We start from the raw sequence: 22,089 nt of genomic DNA on the forward strand, positions 1-22,089 counted from the left end.
ACGTTGGACCTCCAACCAGACATCGGAAAATATAATGCTCACATGCACTTAATGGAATGCATATGGTATAAACATTCCGTATTTCCGATTCAAAGATTGATTATGGTTCTTTTAAGTGGAATTGAATTGTTTTGAGTCTTACTCTGATTAATAATAAAATCGATATACAGATACACAGTGAAAGCTCTATCAGTCGATTTTAGGAGACTATCGACTTATTTTTGAAAATATTGTGTATAAACAAAGTCAAAATTCTCTCCGCGGTTCTCAAGTATAATCATATTCTCTGCGAAAGGACCACAATTTTGCCCCTAGAATGGTTTCATCAGTCGATATCGAGTCATGGTTTCACTGTAGTTGTTGTGTAAACTTATGGTAGCAGTACGAAGTTCCTTAAAAGCAGCAACCATAATTTTGAACAACATACGAAACTAAAACCCCTAACATCTACTTGCAGAGGCCAAGTGAGTCTTAACAATCATAGTTTAGATAAATTATTCATTCTCAACCCATAGCAGAGTTTGTCATCGCGTTTTACAAACAAATTCATGTGTAGAATGTCTATAATTTTTCAGCCTAGAAGAACTTGTGTAGCTTTTTATTGCTTTTTTTGCCCTTCCAGTCAGCTTTAAAGTTTTGAACAGATGGAACCATTTGAATTCTGTCATTGATTGATAATTTGAGGTGAAGAAATTTTCTGTTAAATGTCAAATTAAGATTAAACTCTAGACAGACACCAAGCCAGACATGTACCTAACCATCGATCAATTGATAAGTGCGATTTCAGTATGCGTCTACATTTTTATCTATTTGAAATATCATAGCCGAGCGTCTGAAAGTCAAACCAACAGACTGAAACATAAATCTCAATAATAACAAGGAACTAACAAGCTCCTGCACTGGCTGTAACTCTAAATCTAAAAAGTTTTATGTTTTGGAATGATATATGTCGAGTAGTTTTGGGAACAACTGAGCAAAAGTTCGAAAAATAGAAGTAATAAACCATAGAAGAAGAATGTCGCTGTAGGGTGGGGCTTATTTCCAAAAATCTTCCGTAGTCAAGATTTACAAAGTGGAAAATGATCATCGGTCCCAAAATAACATCCTGTGAAAAAATGAGAATTTTTGGTGAAGGTTTAGAGGTGGCGCAAAGGGCGTATGTGCAGTTTTCCCATTTTAGTGAACTCTGAAAAATTTTGGTATGCTTTTCAGCTTATTTTGGTGATTTTAGGACCCTTAAGGGCAAAAAATCACCTCAAAATTGCGATATCTCCACTCCTTTAGATGATATTTGACGAAATATATTTTATGCATGCGATTTTTGGCCCTTGAATAGGTTACGCTGACTGATTACTATGAACCCGAATAAGCATGTGAATAGCTGGGGAGGATTCCTATGCTAGTAGAATGGAACAAAGAGCAAAGAAGAATGAGAGAAAGAACAAAGAACACATAAGAATGTAAGGTGGGGTGGGTTAAACAGGTGGGTGGGTGAAACTAGTGATATCTTGAGTGTAACTGAGGAATCTTGAAAAATCTCGATTTTATGCAATGGAGAAAAGTTCCAGTAGAAAACGATGATTATATTGACTTCTATTTAATATTATCTAGTTCAGAAATATTTCGAACAATTTTTCTTCAAGTAGGGGAAGAGCACCAATTTTTGAACCATCTCTAGTTTTCGACCCACGCATACGATTTTAGATTACTCTTTATGGAAAAATTGCAGTAACGGCTAAAATGTCCTCAACTCCATGCAAAGTTTCATCATTATTCTTCTGGTAGATATAGGGGTCTATTTTATAAGTCGAGTCGATCAAAATGACTCGACTGGAGTCACTGTCGACCGAAAAAATCGTTCGACTCATCTCTGTCACTCGAGTTTCTCGACAGTTGTCCCTCTATGAGACTGAATTATTATGGGAGTCGACGGGTGACATCTGAAATATGCAAGCTTACTTTGATCGACAATGACTACGAACGAGTCACGTAAAATCGCTCGAATTACAAAATAGACCCCTTAGGGGCCTATTTTATAAATCAAGCAGATTCATGTGACTCGTCTGTATTCATTGTCGATCAAAGCAAGCATGCATATTTCAGATGTCACCCGTCGACTCCCATAGTAATCCAGTCACATAGAGTGACAACTGTCGAAAAACTCGAGGGACAGAGCTGAGTCGAGCGAATTTTTCGGTCGACAGTGACTCCAGTCGAGTCATTTTGATCGACTCGACTTATAAAATAGACCCCTTAATTTTGTTTTTATTCGAGAGGTTTGCACCCTGAAGTGCTTTATCTCTTGCACCCTATAGAAGTTCGTGCACTAATTTTTTTTTCTGCTGTTGTTTATATACATCGATTTCAAATACAGATGTAGAACGATGTATTGAACTTCAACTACATTTTCGTTCGTCCAAAGTTGTGTTGAAGGTGTTGTGGCGAAAGTGAAGTATTGGAATCCAGATATTCCTGTGGAAATTCTAAGAGGAAGTGTTATTGCTAGAAAGCAGAAATCGTTTATGGATTTACCTAATAAGGATATATTGTGCGGGATCAAATTCCGAACACCTAAGAAATGAATCCTAAGTCTTCCACTTCATAAAAAAAAACTACTTCTATTAGTATAAAGTGTACAGATTTTGATCGTGTATGGATTTAGGCCCCCTCTGTTATTTCTTTCAGATTATAAAGGCAATTGCTGGAGTTATATCAAACGGACATTCAGAAATACTAAATTAGTGTTAAACTTGCATATAATCACATCTCATACATCCAACCGAGATATTTTCACGGCTCCGTAGTTGATTCTAATATAATATCATCAGTTACACCCTCCCACCTGTTTAACCCAGCCCACCTTACATTCTTCTGTGTTCTTTGTTCTTTCTCTCATTCTTCTTTGCTCTTTGTTCCATTCTACTAGCATAGGAATCCTCCCCAGCTATTCATATGCTTATTCGGGTTCATAGTAATCAGTCAGCGTAACCTATTTAAGGGCCAAAATTCGCATGCATAAAATATATTTCGTCAAATATCATCTAAAGGAGTGGAGATATCGCAATTTTGAGGTGATTTTTTGCCCTTAAGGGTCCTAAAATCACCAAAATAAGCTGAAAAGCATACCAAAATTTTTCAGAGTTCACTAAAATGGGAAAATTGCACATACGCCCTTTGCGCCACCTCTAAACCTTCACCAAAAATTTTCATTTTTGCACAGGATGTTATTTTGGGACCGATGATCATTTTCCACTTTGTAAATCCTGACCACGGAAGATTTTTGGAAATAAGCCCCACCCTAATGTCGCTGGCGTCGCAGTAGGAACATCTTTTGCTGGCGGAGATAGGCGGGGCTATAAATGTCAACGCGAAAATATATGCAGTTTGACACTTATGTACCCAACATGTTTCTGAGCGAGAACAAAGGGAACACCAGCGACATTATTCTTCTATGGTTTATTATTTCTATTGTTCGAAATGCTGCTTTTCAGCACAGGAGAAGTAAACGCTGGCAACACTGTATGGGCTTGACATTATTTATGGTTAGCAGTTATAAACTTTACCAGTTTCATCACAATACTACGAAGTTATAAATGAATTTGTGTTGAGTGGTTTTGATGTAATATTCAAGCATCAGTGGCATGGAAAGTGGGTCGGACAGGTAGGACATGTACTACGCGCAAAAACACTTGGGTAGGAGAGCCAAAGGTTTGTCCTACCGTTTTGATTCATATTACGGACACTTAAGGACTCAGGGAAATATAACCCAGCATAGAGCATATAAAATAAATCATTCTGTATGATTCCTTAACGCTATCGAGCGTCGGAAGCCCTTTACTTTCGAATGGTGGGTGAAGAATACGCTTCCGCAACTTCAATAATGTTAAGTAAATCAAAATGTGTGGCCTTTTCGTGATTCTTATTCCGGACGCTTCCTCACTTTTGCCTCATATTCCGGACACTTTGAATCGAATTCCGGACAGCTCATGATAATCATTAATGGAACAGTCAAATCATCAATCGAAATCTTTAAACCACCAAAGAGACATCTAAGGTAGTTGGGCATTATAAATTTTCAAAGATATTTATAGAAAAAGTTTACTAAAACGAGCCTTGAAATTGAGAACTTTTGAACAGCAAAAATTGAAATATTTCGCGTGAAATGTTTCCCATACAAAGTAGAGTGTCCGGAATTTGAAGCTGTCCGTAATATGAATCAAAACGGTACCCATGATTCAATATGAATGAACGAAAAATAACAAAGATTAGCATTGCCAAATCGACTAAACTTTTTATCATCTGTTCAATATTCATTAGACAGTTTCACAAAAATCAAAATGTCTGGAATTCAACCAGTCACCCCCTAGTCCTAGTTGTAATACTAAAACAAACTACCAGACAAATTTTCATCCAATTTGGAGAAGATTAGGAGGTGCCTCAAGTCGAATTTGTGTTTTTTGGCTATTTTTTACATTCAAAAAATTCTAACGATAATTTGGAAATATGAAAATCAAAATAAATACCACTAGTTGAACGTATTATTAGTACTTTACAACTTTTGTGAACACTGTATTCCGATTAGAGATGGTTTTGACCTCATAAAATTGATTTCTGTTCATTAAAGTACCTGTAAAACATACATTTCTCTGCAGTTTTTGTTCTACGAGATTCTTAACCTCATGCCTAATCATAAAAGTTCAATCGTAGTATCATTCCTTTGCCATTTCTGAACATTATTGTAGTACATCATTTTTGTATCCGAATTACAGGTAAATTGTAAAAAAAATTTTTGCATCACTCATGAAAATTATTAGAGCAAATTTTGAAGATTTCCTGAAAGATTTTTTTTTGCATATTTGTTGAAGTTGTTGAAATTCCAGCGAACAATTTGAACGTAGTAACTCGCTATGAAACAGTTTCTCCAGAAAACTTTTGCAACTAGTAACAAATTGAAATAAGTTTTGCTGTCTGTTCATTTGCTATCTAGAAATACATGAGGAAATTAGAACAACCTCGCTGGTTCTAAAGGCACACAGTTTGGTAGGGTGATGTGCTAGTATCCATCGTATTAAGCATTCATCAATGAGAACTGCAATTTTTCCAGTATTGCAGTACTGCTGTGAATGATGCTGATACAAACCAATGCCAAACAATTCTTTCTCAAAACGGCTTTAGCATTATATTGATCTATTTTTGGAAATAATGCAAAGAAAATGCATCTTGCCGGATTCTCAATCCGTCGTATCGTTTTCATTTCTGTCGCAATTAGTTTCCAGATTCGTCTCACAACTTACGGCTCACTGTGTATAGTGAGTGGTCAAAACACAACATATCAACGCAATAATAAAATGTTCTATCATAATATATAGATCTACGGGCATCTCCCTCCATTTCTTCAGCATTCCTTCAAAATTCATTGTTCGCCATCAAAATTCAGCCCAAACATATGAACACAATTCCTTTTGACCGAACAATTATGGCATTTGCTCTCACACAATCAAAGGAATCGTTATTTTACATCGAGCATCGCGCACACATTGATGTGCACAAGCTTTTTTTTCTCAGTTTGACGGATTGAACTTTGTTTACATTCTCAACTTTACGCGGTCGTTGAGGAAATTTCATAAAATTTCGTGAATTATGGAACTTTTACGGCATGTAATTGGAATGAAATCCTTCAGTGAAGAAGTACGAAGGTTTTCCATAGTGAAAATAAGAGCCCGGCGAAGTAAGTCACACAGGGGAGCGGGAAGAAACTTGTATCATAAAGTGATATGACTGATGTCGATCGATCTCTCAAATCGTGTTTGTCCTGCAATTTCGGTGAAAAAGTGCAAAGTGGATAATTGAACTGAAGTTATTTATCGAAATACAGTAGTTTTATTGCATTTTTGGTGTACAAGTGCACGAACCATATCAGCTTTCACAAAATTACTCTTGGAAAATGAATCTATGTTGCAGGTAAGTTGGAATATCCGCCGTAGTGGAACATTTTAACTTTGATACGACGAATAATAGCGCTTACGACGAAGTAAAATGAAACCCTAGTAGTTTTTTGACTGTTCTATTATTGATTATAGTGTGCATTTGATTTGGCTTAAAAAATAAGGTCTATTAAGAGAAGACAGTTTTCTTGCCATCTCGGCTTTGGGCCAGAAGCCCCGCACTAGATTTTCAAAGCAAGTCAATCAAAATATTTTCAACTAGGGAGACTTACGGCTTCGGCACCTTGCGACTATTATCGGCAACTAAATTTCAAACGCCAAATATACAGTATTTTACTATCAAAACACACCGATGAAAACATTCAGATGCTTCTTCGTTCTGACAGCTACCCGCTAACGAGATTTCCGAGACGGAACAAACAATTTCACCAAAGATGTCAGCAATTCAAAAGAACACGCCTGAAAATGCGATTGATTTGGAGCTGCCGAAGTGATTCGTTTGCAGCTCTTATGGGAAAGCTGCCGAACAGAATGAGGCTGCCGACAATAGTCACACTGACAAGAGATATTCGCAGCGTTATAAAAACGTTTCCAAAAAGCGTTTAACAAGTTTATCGGTGTGAATCGATAAAGGATTGATCAGCGCATAAATGTAAACAAACAAACACGTAATTTGACATCAGCAGGTCCGAAAAAATCACAAGAGAAGCGCGGCATCGGCTTAGACTGCCGAGAATACGTAAGTTCCCCTACTTCAACTTAAGATATGAATGATGGAAACTTAAAACTACTTCAACTTAAGATGGAATGAGGAAAACTAATGGGTTGTGATGAAAAGACGTGAGAGCAATACTCAAAATACTATGACAGGGGATTTTAACTGAATTTTTTGGCCCATAACGCGGATAGATCACCTTTTCGTAGGTGCGATTTGGGGTAAAGATCTTCCAATGGCGCCTAGTCCTGGCTGATTCAAACGAAGAGAACAGAATATTTTAGTAATCAAAGAAACACTTATTAGTCCATGTTTCATTTCAAACCTTGTTGAAAGTGACAAAACTGAATTGGTATTCGACACTTGTTTTCATATCGTTCATATCGTTGGTTCTGTAGTTTGAAGAATTAAGCACTACACCCAACCAGTGACTACAAGATTTCAATACAATTCTGCATGAAAACCTTACAAATGTTGTATAATATCGCAAATACAGAAATTGCAAGGTTCTTGTACAGTATTTGTATTGAAACCTTACATTTTCAAGGGATTTGAAGTCGACTGGCCGAATGCCATCAGGCTGAATGGGTCGTTTGGTAATCAACCAAATGGCTTTCGGGCACACGTCCAATTTGGCCAAAATGTAGTGTGATGGAGGCTCCAGATACTACAGTATGCATTTGGAAAGTGTGTTCACACTCAGCGAAGGCTATGAATAGCGAAATATTTCAAATCAAATCCTTTCCCACGATTAAGTTAGAAATTATAAATTGAAGAAAACCAAAACACTGAACAACGGTCACCGGATACACTACAAAAGGTCAAACATTCGTAGTGGTTTATAACCCGAGCAGAAAAAAAAAACTTGATAGCACGGAGAAAAAAGTATTGTCCAGTCAATCATATTTGCTGGTAGATCAATCATATTTGACATTGGGTTTCATTCAACTATACATTAAAATTGATTCAACAATATCTATGCTAGGTTTAACTATTTGGTATGATTGGTTCAACTACACAAAATAATTGAATCAACCATAGATATGATTGACTCAATATTAATATACAATCATGACAATGGTATTATTGTTGATGTTGTGTTGTCAAAACCGGCACGAATCTTCTTTATCGACATTGCAAAAATGCGACAAAATGTAAATAAAACTGGAAGCAGGAATTCCAACCACTATCTTGAGAGTGAGAGCGCATTAACTTACATCTACTCCAACATCGCTTGTTGGTAAACAGCGGTTTTTCGCGGTACAGCTCATAACGTTTCAAGGTAAAAATGTGCGGAAAGCTAATTCAACAATAATATAATTGAAATAATCATGTGATGGAAGACAGAAACAAACGCAAAAGCGATTGGGTAAACCATACTGTCAGTTTAGAAGCACCGAAAATATGCTTGTAACAATTGTATCCTGGCATGTTAAAGCAACTATCGGAAAAGTTATGTCAATCATGCAAGAATTTTCTGCGTGAGAAGGATCGGTTGTTCTCAATATTCTTTGCAAAGTCAAAGAGTAGTATTTCAAGGCAAAAGTATTTTTTTTTTCGAATTGTAAAACTGTTCGTGATACTCTAGCAGGTATTCCCTCTCCTCTATTTCCGTTATGGGCTATTATTTTCATCAGAGATTTTACTTTCTTTTGAATATTGTTGGATCTATTGGATCTATGAGTGATTATTGACATCATAGCTGCAAGCAATTCATCAGAAATATTCGATTCTTTCCAAAAGAAGTTGTTCTTTAGAGTTATTACTGGAAGAGCTAGCCCCTAATATTTTCTAAAGACACCATTATTTCTAATCAAAAACAGAATATTTTAAATGAGTAACGCTGTTTTAAGGATAGTTGATTGAATATATAAGCTGCTCTTTCGTCGACAGTGATGCTTGACAGCCTATAAATTTAATCAAAATAATTCTTATTTTTAATATAGTTAGTTTTATGTTGCAAAACTAAGATCGCTTATAGAACTACTTACTAGTTTTCTAGGTAACAGTTTTATCAATCTTGCAGAGTTAATTTTCTGTTTTAACTGTTATCGGAATTCAGCTAAAAAATTGCACACACCAAAGCGATTGTTTTCGCTGTGATAGAGATGAGAGGTCGTCGTGATTTTATGCTTGTGTCGATACATGGACAAGCTGTCTAGCGTTTCTATACTACAGCTTACCAATTTTGATACAGTTGGTCTTCTAAATGGTCCCTAAGAACACTACTTTTGGTGACGGAATCATGGTAACCATACGTTGTTCAGCTATTCAGCAAGACCAAGCTGAGGGTCGTGGGTTCGAATCCCACCGGTCGAGAATCTTTTCGGGTAGGAAATTTTCTCGACCTCCCAGGGCATAGAGTATAATCGTACCTGCCACACGATATACACATGCAAAATGGTCATTGGCATAGTAAGCTCTCAGTTAATAACTGTGGAAGTGCTCATAAGAACACTAAGCTGAGCAGCAGGCTCTGTCCCAGTGAGGACGTAACGCCAGAAAGAAGAAGATACGTTGTTGTTACTGCAAAAAAAATGTGGGCGAGAAAACTTGATTGCAGTGGCGTATTGAAGACTTGAGGAAATAGTGATTTGTGGAAATATCATATTTTTTATTCTCATATGGAGTTTTCTCTTCTTTTAAAAATAACCTGTTCTTTTTAAAACAGGATCTTCTTAAGAATTGCTGTTATACATATAAAAATCATAATGTCGTGATGCGCTAGCTGATCATAAAATGGGTCAAATTTACTAATAAATGTTCAATACACCCTTATTACAATCGTTACACACAGCAATATCATTTTTGATATCTTTCTGACGTTACATTACCACTGGAACAAAAACTGCTCCTCTGCCTAATATTATCATGAGCACTTCCACAGCTATTAAGCGTGATAAGCACAAAGATATCCTGAAAACTCGAGAATTTCAAACTCCAAATAATCCTCAACTGTCAGATTTGAAGCTGTCGTCCTCAGCAGAATCTGATTGCGCGTTTAGCGATATGGCTACGGTCCACAGCAATTATCAATATCAAATTGATTAAAATTTCACACAATATTGCCCATATTTGCATGGTCATCAGCACAATCTTAGCTGGGAAAAGGTGTTTTTTGTGTTCTCAGCTACATTCTTGAATATTTCAGCAATTTTGGTCGAAGAATCTGTGCATTTGCTAAAGATTGAATTGCAAAAGTAGACTGCAAACGGATGGATGGATGAATTGACTTGTGTTAGGTCACTGTCATATGCTAAACTATCCCAATAAACACTCTGAAAACCGGGAGTTTCATCGGATCAGTTGGTGTATGTACTCATGTTAATCCGTGTTCCTCTATAGTTTAAATATTTCAGAACAAATAAGCGCTGTTCGAATGCCCAACCAGTGTATTATTAGATAAAGCATGCATATCAATGAAAAAATGTATTTTGGTCATATTAGCACTTTCGTCGACTATGCGAATATATCACAATTATCAATTTCAAAACACTATGTTTTCGGGGTAATGGCGTTCAGGTAATGACCCATTCGGGGTAATGACGTTTGGGGTAACGGCATTCGGGATAAAGTCATAGTCAAAGTCAATGTATATTAATTGAGGGATCACGTGCCCCCAGCCTGTATTGTGTATTTCAAATCAAATCATAATGAAAGCATCTGAATTTATAGAATTTAAAGTTTTGCGTGTGATTTCACTCAAATACCAAAATTAGAAAAATTTGAGACGGTTTGATAAAATATGTTTAAAGATTTTCCTTTGCCGTTATGCTAAAATATTATTAAAAGAATCCTATTCTAATTTTCGTATTTTCATACAAAGTAGGTCAAAATTGTATCAATAGGTCCAAAATTAGTGCTAGGTCGAAAATTGATGCTTTTCCCGTATGAAAAATCCGATTAGAAACCTGAAAAAATGAGTAATTTGGATAAAATGGGTACGAGAACAAATTGTGCGGCCATCAGAACCACTTTCATTGGATTCCTTAGACAATTTTACATAAGATACAGTTATTGTTTTAATATTTGCGTGTTTCGTAATTTGTAATTTTGTAATTTATTGTTTTATTGATTACGTTAGCCTGTTAGTAATACTGTATATCAGGGCAAGGAAACGGGTATGAGAAAAATACAGTAGTGATTCTAATAAAACTTGACAAATTCGTGGAACAATTAGGGGCTTAAAATACATTTTTACAGTAGTTCATAAGATGTACAATTATTCTTCGGTTTGCTACCATTTTTTCCCAGTGTGCGGCATTAAAGTACTGATAACTTTTTTTTTTTGACGATAAAGGTAAATGAAGCACCGTGCCCAATTGCACGAGTTGATTATTTTTTTCGGCGGTCACTGAAGCAGATCGATGCGTGGCCTAATACGGTCCACTGACTTTTTTTGCAAATTGCTCACGATTTCGCAAGGTACCAACGACACCCAACCACCGAAATGCACTTTTTCTTCGAAACTCGAAATAGCTAGTCACGGTGCTAATCACCCCTAAAAGGAGTTTCACTTTCGTTTGGAGCCACGTGTCACACCTGGAGCTATCCAAATTCTTCGGATGCCGATATTGGCTAGCGAACGAATGCACCGCAATCGAAAAATCACCACAGCCGTAATAACACTAATTCCAATTCATTTCAATTTTTAATCCACCGAACACCAGAAAGACTAAACAAACTGCCATGGGCCACTTTACAAACTGGCTGACAGCCTCAACACAACTCGTTTTCCTTCATACAAGAGCCGAGCGCACTTCTTCCTTTTCTTTGGCGTCGTTTCGGGCTCAACACTTCAGCATCATAAATGGACAACAAAAACACTCTGCAGTATTGGCGCTGCTGGCAGCATTTAAGGTGAAGATGCATCGAAGCCAACGTTCAAATTTTCAAGAGCACGGATCTGGAGATCCAAACATCCGTTTGAGCTGAAAACTTAATCGATTGGTCACCACCAGCTAGTGACCAATCGATTAAGTTTTTAGCTTAAACGGATGTTTGGTTCTCCAGATCCGTGCTCTTGAAAATTAGAAGTTTGGCTTTGATTCATATTCACCTTAAACTTTACACAATTTTATTTATCGTCGGTCTCTGCTCTGTGCACTTCCAGCTGCAGCAGCGGTTGGCCGATTTTCAGCCTCCTTGTAGTAGGTTATCCCAGATTCGAACCGCATCAGCATTGGAAATCCAGAGTCCACAGACTCCACCGCGCCAGACAAAGCCGAGAACGAGAACACGGGGCAATTATGCGATCCAAGTACAGTTTAACGAAACATAACTGGTTTGCTAGAGAGATCGGATAATTGCTCACGTCGATAGGAATTTTGTAAACTAACGTTGTCACGAACAACGAAAAATTGCACCCACGTCTTAATACGCTTCGGTGATCACGACACACGACCTTTTCACGTTGACCGCGCGAAATAGCTACGCAACTCTACGCGGAGGTACGTACCGAACGGCAACTACTCACGGAATAAAGCCCACATAAGAGTTACCTAGTGCACTTTGGGTTGGGTTGCTCGCTCCTCCGGACTCAGTGAAGTGTCGGTGCTCGGTGGTTTGTTTGTTGCGCATATTGGATATTATGCTCAGAGAGCATCAGACCGAGGCGAGAGCGCTGCGCGTGATTGTCTACCCCCAGAACGAGAGCTATCGTTGTCGCACACAGCGTCGTTGGCGATCAGATATGTTCCCGAGTAGGGGTGGATGACTAAGTGAAAACAAATTGCGACAGGTTAGGTTTTGAGAGATGTATAAATTCTGTTATAGCTCCTAAACACATATTTGAAATGTTTACAGTGAAACCTTCATGAGTTGATATCTGAAGGGAACATAGACTCATGGAATAGTATCGATTGATTGAATAGAAACGCTATGGAAAGCTGTTTGAAGAGACCATTATATGTAGTAACCATGAAAATTTGAATTTAGTATGCTTCCATGAATCGATATCAAGTCATGAAACTTCGACTCATGGAGTTTTCACTGCATTAAAATTTATTTTCTGGCTGTTCCAATAATGATCAAACTACAAAAATCTCAAGTATCCTAAGCTACGCGCTCCAAATTTGTTCATTTGTACCCCAAAAATCTAATATGAAAATTTGAGTGAAATCTGTCAACTCTAAGGGAAGGCTTAACAAGATTGAAGTTTGAGTGGAGAAAACGGTTTTAATTACATCCTCGATCATAGTTGGCGATGTTTAGTCGATGCATTTCTTTCATTATTGAATTGAAGATTCTAGAATCAATATAGAAAGGACTGCAAAAAAAACAGTAGTTTTCCCGTTAAAGAACAAAAAAGTTTTACAGTCTCCTATAAGACGCTCCACCCACTATCCTCCCACCGCAATTTCTTAGTTTCCAATCGGATGAAGTTCATTTTTTGTTTATGACTGAGGCAAAGTATAAACATATTAGTTACCAAATTTTACTCGAATCAATTGGATGACAGCTGATAAATTGCGGTGGGCGTAAAGTGAATGGCAGCGTCTAAGACCTGACTGTATCTAAGGAAAGTATAATTCGGGGTTTTCCCGGTTATTTATCGGTAGTATTCCGATTTCTTTTAAATTTTGTTATCAAAAATATTAGACACTATTTTTATTATTTTAGCGTATTCGTGCCTTTAATTTGGTCCTTAAACGTGTCCTAGATACTCCCATCTAAGTAATAACAAATAATCCATAAAACTTTTGAATCCCCGGATGATTTTGTCCGGATAATAAAACCACGGATGATGGAGACTTCGGTTAATCGAGCACTTGAATAATCATGTCCGACCTGTTTAAAAAAAGACAAATTAGGGTGATGTGCTACTATCCATCGTATTGAGGTTTGATCAGCGAGAAACTGCAATTTTCCCAGTATTGCAGTAAATGGTATTGATACAAACCAATGCCAAACAATTCTTTCCCAAAAGGGCTTTCACATTGTACAATAAGATTTTGATAAATCTTGATCGTTGTTTTGGAAATAATGAAATGAAATTGCATCTTGCCGTATTTCAATTCGTCGTATCGTTTTCATTTCTGTCGTAATCAGTTTCCAGATTCGTTTTACAACTTACGGCTCACTGTGATATATTGAGTGGTCAAAATACAACATATCAACGCTATAATGTTTTACTAGAATATATAGATCTACGGGCATCCCCCTCCATTCCTTTAGCATGATGAAATATATTAATTTCCTGTAAAATTCATTGTTTGCAATTCAGCTCAAACAAATAAACACAATTCCTTTTGACCGAACAATCACGACAGCTGCTAGCAGTGCAGTGAAAACAACACAATCAAAGAAATCGTATTTTTACGTCGAGCATCGCGTACATATTGATGCGCACAAGCTGTTTTTTCTCAGTACGACGAATGGAACTCGCGATCGTTGAGGAAATTTCATAAAATTTCGTAAATTATAGGACCTTTACGGCGTGTGGTTGGAATGAAATCCTTCAGTGAAGAAGTACGAAGGTTTTCCATAGTGAAATTCCCCGGCGAAGTAAGTCACACAGGGGGGCTTGAAAGAAACTTGTATCATGAAATGGTGTGACTAGTGTCGATCGCTAAGCATTTCTCTCAAATCGTGTTCGTCCACCGATTTCGGTGAAACAGTGCAAAGTGGATAATTGAAGTGATATTATTTTTCGATATACAGTAGTTTTATTGCATTTTTGGTGTACAAGTGTACGAACCATAACAGCTTTCACAAAATAACACTTGGAAAATGAATCTATGTTGCAGGTAATTTGGAATATCCGTCGTAGTAGAACATTTTAAGTTTGATACGACGAATAATAGCATTTACGACGAAGTAGAACGAAACCCTACACCGTCTTCAGCCAAAGGCTGCACTAACTTTAGGCAACGAACAACACGAAACACCCAGTAGTCCAGTGATTATTTTTTTGTTCGATGAAAAGTTTCCACCGACGGGAGCGGGAATCTAACCCGCACCTCGTGACATCATACGCTTAAACGACTGACGCCGCTCACTGCACGGCCACGAGGCCCCAGGATTAAAAAAACAACAAACAAACTAGACAAAATCTAGGAACCAGAAGATAAGAATACATTAAAAAGAAATAAGAATTTGATTCCTCGTGAAATCAGACCAGAGATTTCTTTTTTTTATTCCTTGTGACATTACGACAAATAGTGCTGCTCGTATTACTGTATGCATTTTTCAATGATTTTTTCAAGAAATTTCATCAGAAAATAAATTAATTATATCCCAAAGATTCAGATATTACTCTGGAGATTTCCTAAGGTTAGGATAGGTGGAAAGTATTTTTAATTTGATAGATTTGCAGCGCAAGGTTAGCTCATCTCTTGAATTTCTTCGGGAGTTCATTATCACTAAATATTTCCCATGAAATCTGAAGTTCACTAAAGAATTTAATTTTGGATATCTCAAGAACACAAGCTGGGTTTTGCCAAATATAACCACATAAATTAACTCAGAGACCATCAGGAATTTCTTTAAGGATTGTAAAGATTAAGAAATTTTAGAGTAACCTCTGGTAAAACTTGTGTAAGTTTTGAGTCACCCTTGATGAACAAAGGTTACTAGGAGAAGTAGTAGATCTTTGAGGAAATTTTAGAAGAGTTTCTAGTTGCATCGTTATAATTATTAAAAAAGCGAATCAATCAAAACTCTGTATAATCGGACAGAATCCCTTAAGAATGTGTAAGAGGATTTTTTGGAGAAATACTGTAGTGTTAATTAGTATGGAACCTCAAATAAACTTTTGTAAATTCCATGGGGTTTTTTAGAAATATTTGGAAAAACTGCAGTTGTGATTTTTCGATAAAATTCAGTAGAAAATACTACAAATAAAAAATCTAGAGGAACTCAATGATGAAACACAGGGTTGGATTTGAGGTATTCTTCGAAAAGTTAGCCTCAAGAACCTAGTCAAGAAAGCTAGCCTTTCATTCGATTCGGCAGCCATGTTTACTTTGCAGTTCTCAATTACAAAGTAAAAAAAAATCAGTTCTCATACCTATTCTAGACTCGGAAAAGTATCACTCTGTGCGTTCACGTGGAGAAAGTATATATGCCGATATTTTTTTTTTTTTGCTGTGTCAGTGCAGAACAGAATGATCCACGCCGTGTACAAAATTCAACGATGGCCCACTTCGCCTTAATAGATTCTCTTAAATAACCTCGAGAGGATTGTTATGAGATTTTTTTTTTTTTTTTGAGTTACCGTGGACGAAATGACGTAGTGATTCTTTTCTTTTTGGAAGAAAACTCCGTGAACTTTTTTATTTTCAAAAACTAAAATTATCTTTTGCGGGTTTTCTTGAAAAAAAAGTAAAGATCTTTGGAAGATCTCCTAGAGTAACAAAGTTGTTCCAGTTCCAGTTCTGAAAAATTTGGGTGAAGGATAAGTGGAAAAATGTCTGAAAGAAGTCTTAAGATAGTGTTTGTATTTTTTTTTTAAATAATCCCTGAGCAAATAACTGGAGAGAGTAACGTTTCTTCATATCTCAAGGATCAAATTATATGTCTCCAGTAAATTTAGGGTTCCTTAATCTGATACCGCTCTCGGTAGTTTTCCAGCACGTAACAGTTTTGAGCTACAGGTCGCCAAAGTTGTACAAAATACCGGTTTCTAATGTTCACATGAAATAAAATTATCACACATATAAACTTTGCAAGGTTGAATGAAAAAAAAAAACTGTTTGTTGAGTTCTAATCCACAAATTTGTTATAACATCAATCACAATTTGTCACTTTGATAATCAAGGTTCGTCAAATTAACAATGTTATTTTAATAAAACAGTGCAGGTATTTTTAAGCATGTAGTAAAACTGCACTGTGTACCAATCAAAAAATAGTTATTTTCATTGTTTAAAAATAAGGTTTGTGAAAATGTCACATTAAAAAAATCAAACTGGTATATTCAAAAAATGTGTTTATTTTGTCGCAGGTTTTCTTTTTGAATACGTTTTTTTGACATTAAGTTTCGCTTGTTTTATTATTTTTGAAAAAAAAAAAGCATCGAAATGGAATCAAAACAATACTTAATCTAACATTATTGAATTAACAAGCAAGCAAGTCTATTTGACAAAAATGATTGTTGGATTAACAAATATGCCAAACTGAGTGACAACAATCATGATTTCAGAACTAACGAACATTTAGAGTTGAATCAAACAAAAATGTTTGTTATCCCTGAGAGTTTGACCCAATTTTGCGTTTCGTATTTCTCCGCTATATGATTTATCATTTTTTTAGTGATTTAATCCACCTGGCATAAAGAAGAAGAAGTTATATTCTATATAGAATATAATTTGGTGAAAATGGCATTATTAATGTTTTATTAAAACGGTTTCATCGACATGCCTCCTACCGTCTTCATACCAAATTTATCATTAATTCTATATTGTAAGGTACAATACGTTTCTAACACATGTTAAAATATCTTTTGCAGTAACTCTAAGTAAAAAAAATTTGGTGCATGTGACACAAAAAATGTTCCACAGTGTTCTATCTAATGTTGGCTTTATTATACCGAAAAAATCGCGGTTTGAACGAGGTTAAAGATAAAATGTTTAGGTGAGAATGATTAATCATCTTTTTCAAACATCCAACTGCACGGTTTTGCTGCTGATCAACGTGGACTGGACGATGACCTGTTACGATATAAAAAGAAATCATTTCGAAGAGAAACAAAACGACCGGCGATATTTTTGAGATACACGCAGAAAATTCTTGCACGATTGACATAACTTTTCCTATAGCTGATTTGACATGCCTGGATACAATTGTTACAAGCATATTTTCGGTGCTTCTAAACTGACAGTTTAGAAATGGTTTCCATTATAATATCGTATGTAAGCACAACTTTTTCTTGTAGCAAAGTTTCATATTTCAATCTCGAGGTTTTCCAGTATGACCAGTTTCCTCAGTGTATGTCAAGTAACACACATATATAATAATAAATAGTTAGAAGTATTTCTTTTTGAAATTTTCAAATAACTTCTAGATAAATCACTATAAAGTTTTCTTCATCAATCGAATGCCGCCTCAAGCGGTAAAGATAAATAAAAAACAAACAAAGTTTTCTTCATCAATTTCAACGACATTTTTAAGAAATTTTTGTCTTTTCAAAAACAAAAACTCCTGGAACTGTGGAAAACTTTTGTTGGACCTCTGGGGAATTCGACATAAACAACCATTGAAGTGATCTATACTTATTGTTGTGCCTCAAAACGAACTAATGAAAATAAAGCAACTACTGGAATAATTTCAGCAGGTTCGTCTGAATAACCATGAAGAAACATGCATACCCAGTTAAGGTAATCTATTAATAAATCCTTGCTGGATTTAACAACTCTTCCTTCTTCGAGAAAATTCTGGAAGAGCACTTGGATAAATCTCTGAAAAGAATGCTGTCCTCTGATTTGTGGGATTTTTTGAACAATCAAAACAATTAATATTAATTATTATTATTATCTTTATTATCGAGATTTTCAGTCATAGATAGGTTCATTTCCTTCAATAATTAAGATTCGTGCAAATCACTATAGACTTAGTAGAAGCAAATCGTGAATGGCAACATGTTGAAAGTTATCGTTTATGTATGTCACACTACATAGAGGGTGTTCGCTGGTTGGGACAAAATTTAAATTAAAAGCACTCGAAACCCATAAAAACGGGTTGAGTAAGTCGAACTAAAGTCTCCTTATTTTTAAACTTCTCCTATTCTGTAAAAGCTTTGTTGTGTATTTATTAATATTAATTTTAACATTTTACAACATAGCATGACCCAACCCTTCTATAAGCATAGCTTAAATCCCCAACATTGTTTAAGTTTACATAACACATGTTTAGAATTGGATAAACATAAAAAATATAGCATAGATATAATGTCCATAAAATCGAAGTACATAAAATCGAGGGTCCATATAATCGAGGGTCCACTAAATCGAGGAATTCCTGTATGTGCAATTGCCCGATTATTCTAGGGGGTCTTTTGGTGTTACACTTTTCTCTGAAAAAAGGAACATATGCCTCTTTAGGTACTAATTTTCAAGTCAAAAAAGACTCGAAAGGGAGGGAATTTTACTAATGTCTACGGATGTCTTCGGACATATATGAAATTCACTTTCAAATTTTATGGGAATCCTCCATAGTGACCAGCTTGTTTGGTCATCACCTATCATTCGGGGTAAACTAAATGTGTGAACCTAGCTCCAATACAGTTCGAAGAGATTGTTAGTACATCAGAGACCATGCTCTATGTTTGTTTAGGAGCGAATGATGTTGCTCCCACATTGTTCGCATATTATAACGAATAAAAAGACAACAAGACTCGAGTAAACTATGCCCATTTGTTGGACCCCTCGATTCATACTCGGTAAGTTAAGTCTTCAAACTAGCACTAATGCTCGTAAAGTTATATGAGAGGTTTGCTTGCCATCGAGCGCGAAATGGCAAGAGAGGAAACACACACAGCACCACTCACTATAGTGGCAGCTGACCGGGGCTGTCTGCTCAATGAATGCCAGAAAATAATTTAAAACCTATATGAATGTATGATTGTGTATAGCTATGTTATGGCAATTGTGAACATTGGTTTCGAATCCCAGCACACAAAACAAAATAACACAAAGATTGGATGCATTCGCAGCTGGGTGTTGGGTCGGCAAATCGTCGTCATCAGAGAGATTGAGAAGCTGTTGAACATAACTAATCGTTTATTGGTTTTTAGGCGGCGATTGACGGTGGATTGCGTGTGAATGAAAACCGGCAGCGCTGGCTATGGAAATTTTTAACATCGCTGTGCCTTGTACGGGGGTATGGTGTCTAGCAAAAGTGTCACATACTCGCATGAATCAGACTGAGAATTTCAATAGATAATCACAATTAGCACGTCTGTATCTTTCCTATTTGGTAATTGCGTTGATCGTTGGATAACATATTCAACTGCATTTTGGGAACGTAAAAGCTGCATTCATAGTCAGCAGAGTCATGAATTAATGTCGTTTCATATATCCCATATTGTCTAGTGGTTAGGATATCCGGCTCTCACCCGGAAGGCCCGGGTTCGATTCCCGGTATGGGAAACTTTTTGCAGCATTACACAGCCTCCTTTTGAACCTTGTTGAACTTGTTTTCAGGGTTGGGAAAAGTTATGAGATTCTATGAAACTCACTCCTATCGCTGCTGTAGGCAAAATGCCTTGAAAATAGCAAAACACGCATTGCTAAAGGCAACCCAAAACTGCAGTAGAATGTTCTATTTTCCGTAGGCTAACGACATCGATGGAGACACCATCTACTATGGTGACAGAGGGCTCGATTGGCTTGTCAGATGGATCAAATCACTGCAGTTGATATAGGGGCATGGGCATGTCCATAGGCTGGTTTTCCGCATTTACAGCCTTGAATGACACAACTGATTTAGAGAAACTCATGAATCCAACCAACATGATGAGATTCACGATATAAAACTACTGTAGTGAGAAGAGCCACGTGAATTTCGCGATTTTCAAGCCTACTCATTTATATTATTATTCCTCCCACCGGCCAGCCAGCCCCCCCCTATTTGCTTTATCATTCATGTTTAGGTAGTTCGATAAAGTAGCGAATAAAAATAAAGTATATAAAGCGTCGTTAATTCAAAACATGATATTTCTAATATTTTATACTTATTTGCAGTTTCTTGATTATGGGAACCAATGATTCAAATTCATTCTAGTAATCAAAAAAATAAAAAAAACAGGCTAGATACTAGATTGTGTCGAAACACATGTACCAAAACTTTCCTTATTTTCATTGAAATCGACATTAATATTATTTAAATTGAATAAACTTTGTAATACGTCTTGAATTTTATGTTAAAAAATCTCATTTCTACTGTGCTTAACCAATCTTAACCAAACCACCATCATTTTTATTACACGCCATTTAAATCAATCCTAAATTTAGCTATATTTTGGCATACATGTATATCCCATATTGTCTAGTGGTTAGGATATCCGGCTCTCACCCGGAAGGCCCGGGTTCGATTCCCGGTATGGGAAGCTTTTTCTTTATCCCAGAAGAAAAAACCGATAAGAGAACTCCGCGCGCTTCAGCCATTGCCGACACCACCTCACTCACTTCTTGTAGCTGTGTAATGAATACTTAGCGAGTTTTTTTTTTTTTCAAGGTGCGTGTACTCAGTATCCTTGGGTTATTGAGCAGTTCACGGCGAAATTCTCTATCTTTCGCTCTTCAACAATACTTGGAAACAATGGCGCCAGCACCTACCTACCAAAGTTATTTTAACAGCGAATCCCCTAGGAGCGAAATGCACTTTTCCTTGAGTAATAATTGAGCGGAAAATTTTTACGCACGGAAACATGACAGCTCCATTTGATTTGCACGGCAGGCGTTATGAAATCGGCTCTACTTATCAGATGTGGACTGCTCAATAGGCCGTTCCTTATTTTTCGAAAATGCGAAATGTTAAAAGTTCGTCATTGTAAAGTGTTAGTTTTGGTAAAAAAAAAATCAGGTAAAAATTTGAAGTCCGTACGTGAACGCTAAGTGGTCCCCCAACGGCCCTGAAGGTATTAGGTGTAGATGACCCCCGTGCGCCAAATCGAGCTCGGACTACGCTACAAAGTAAAAATGTGAAATGTTTACCTTTGTTCATTTTTATTATTGCGATAATAAATTTTTGATATTTCTCTGTTGTATGTTTGTTAGGAAATGTAGGTCAAATGTCTGTAACGGAACGAAATACTTTGGTTGGAAATGAGGAAGTTTTGTAAGTGCTACAACATTATCTTCTAAGTAAACTCAGCACTGGTTGTCTGTTGCCAAAGCATTCCCTTTTACTTCCAATAATCCACTAATATATATCCTAGGATCCCTACTGTTTCCGTAAGTCAGGCAAACGTGTACGTTGTGTAAAGAAAACTTCAATCACAGACAAACAGACGTAACTCTCTAATAATATTCATCGCACAGCAGCGCCCAATTCTAACATTTGGTAGTTGGTCTACGGGTCACTCGTAGATATTGTGGTAAGTATACATTACATACTTGGGTTCCATTTGGGTTCAGTCAAAATTTCAGTAGCTTACCTGCAATAGAAATAAAATACAATCAATTATCAGTTTCTTAATACACGTTATTCTATAAATATTGATATAAATGGAGGAATGAATACAAATCTGTTATTGTGAGATAACAGGTTGAAAGAGGTTGATGCCGATCTTGACAAGAATTCCAACCCAGCCAACAAATTAGTTCACATAACTGAGATTCAACTTAGTAAAGTGAACGCTTATTCGGAAATAAATGATTGTATAAAATGCATAGATTCCCTCTATGTGAACATATGTGGAGGCCATATACGTACATTCCAAAAAATGCAGTGTAGGAAATACAACTTGAGACGAGTTCGTTTGGTGCTTTC

General features: G+C 36.5%; 1 protein-coding gene and 2 non-coding genes across 4 annotated transcripts in view; 2 read left to right on the forward strand and 1 right to left on the reverse strand.

Moving 5' to 3' along the window:
* LOC5570478 overlaps positions 1–22,089 on the reverse strand; it is a 427,994-nt gene that overhangs the window by 126,037 nt on the left and 279,868 nt on the right. The gene's annotated exons all lie outside the window — the stretch shown is intronic.
* Trnae-cuc lies at positions 19,674–19,745 on the forward strand. The gene has a single exon. It is a non-coding gene; the product is annotated as a tRNA-Glu (tRNA).
* Trnae-cuc lies at positions 20,633–20,704 on the forward strand. The gene has a single exon. It is a non-coding gene; the product is annotated as a tRNA-Glu (tRNA).

Source organism: Aedes aegypti, chromosome 2 (genome assembly GCF_002204515.2).
Source record: "Aedes aegypti strain LVP_AGWG chromosome 2, AaegL5.0 Primary Assembly, whole genome shotgun sequence".
NCBI lineage: Eukaryota > Metazoa > Arthropoda > Insecta > Diptera > Culicidae > Aedes > Aedes aegypti.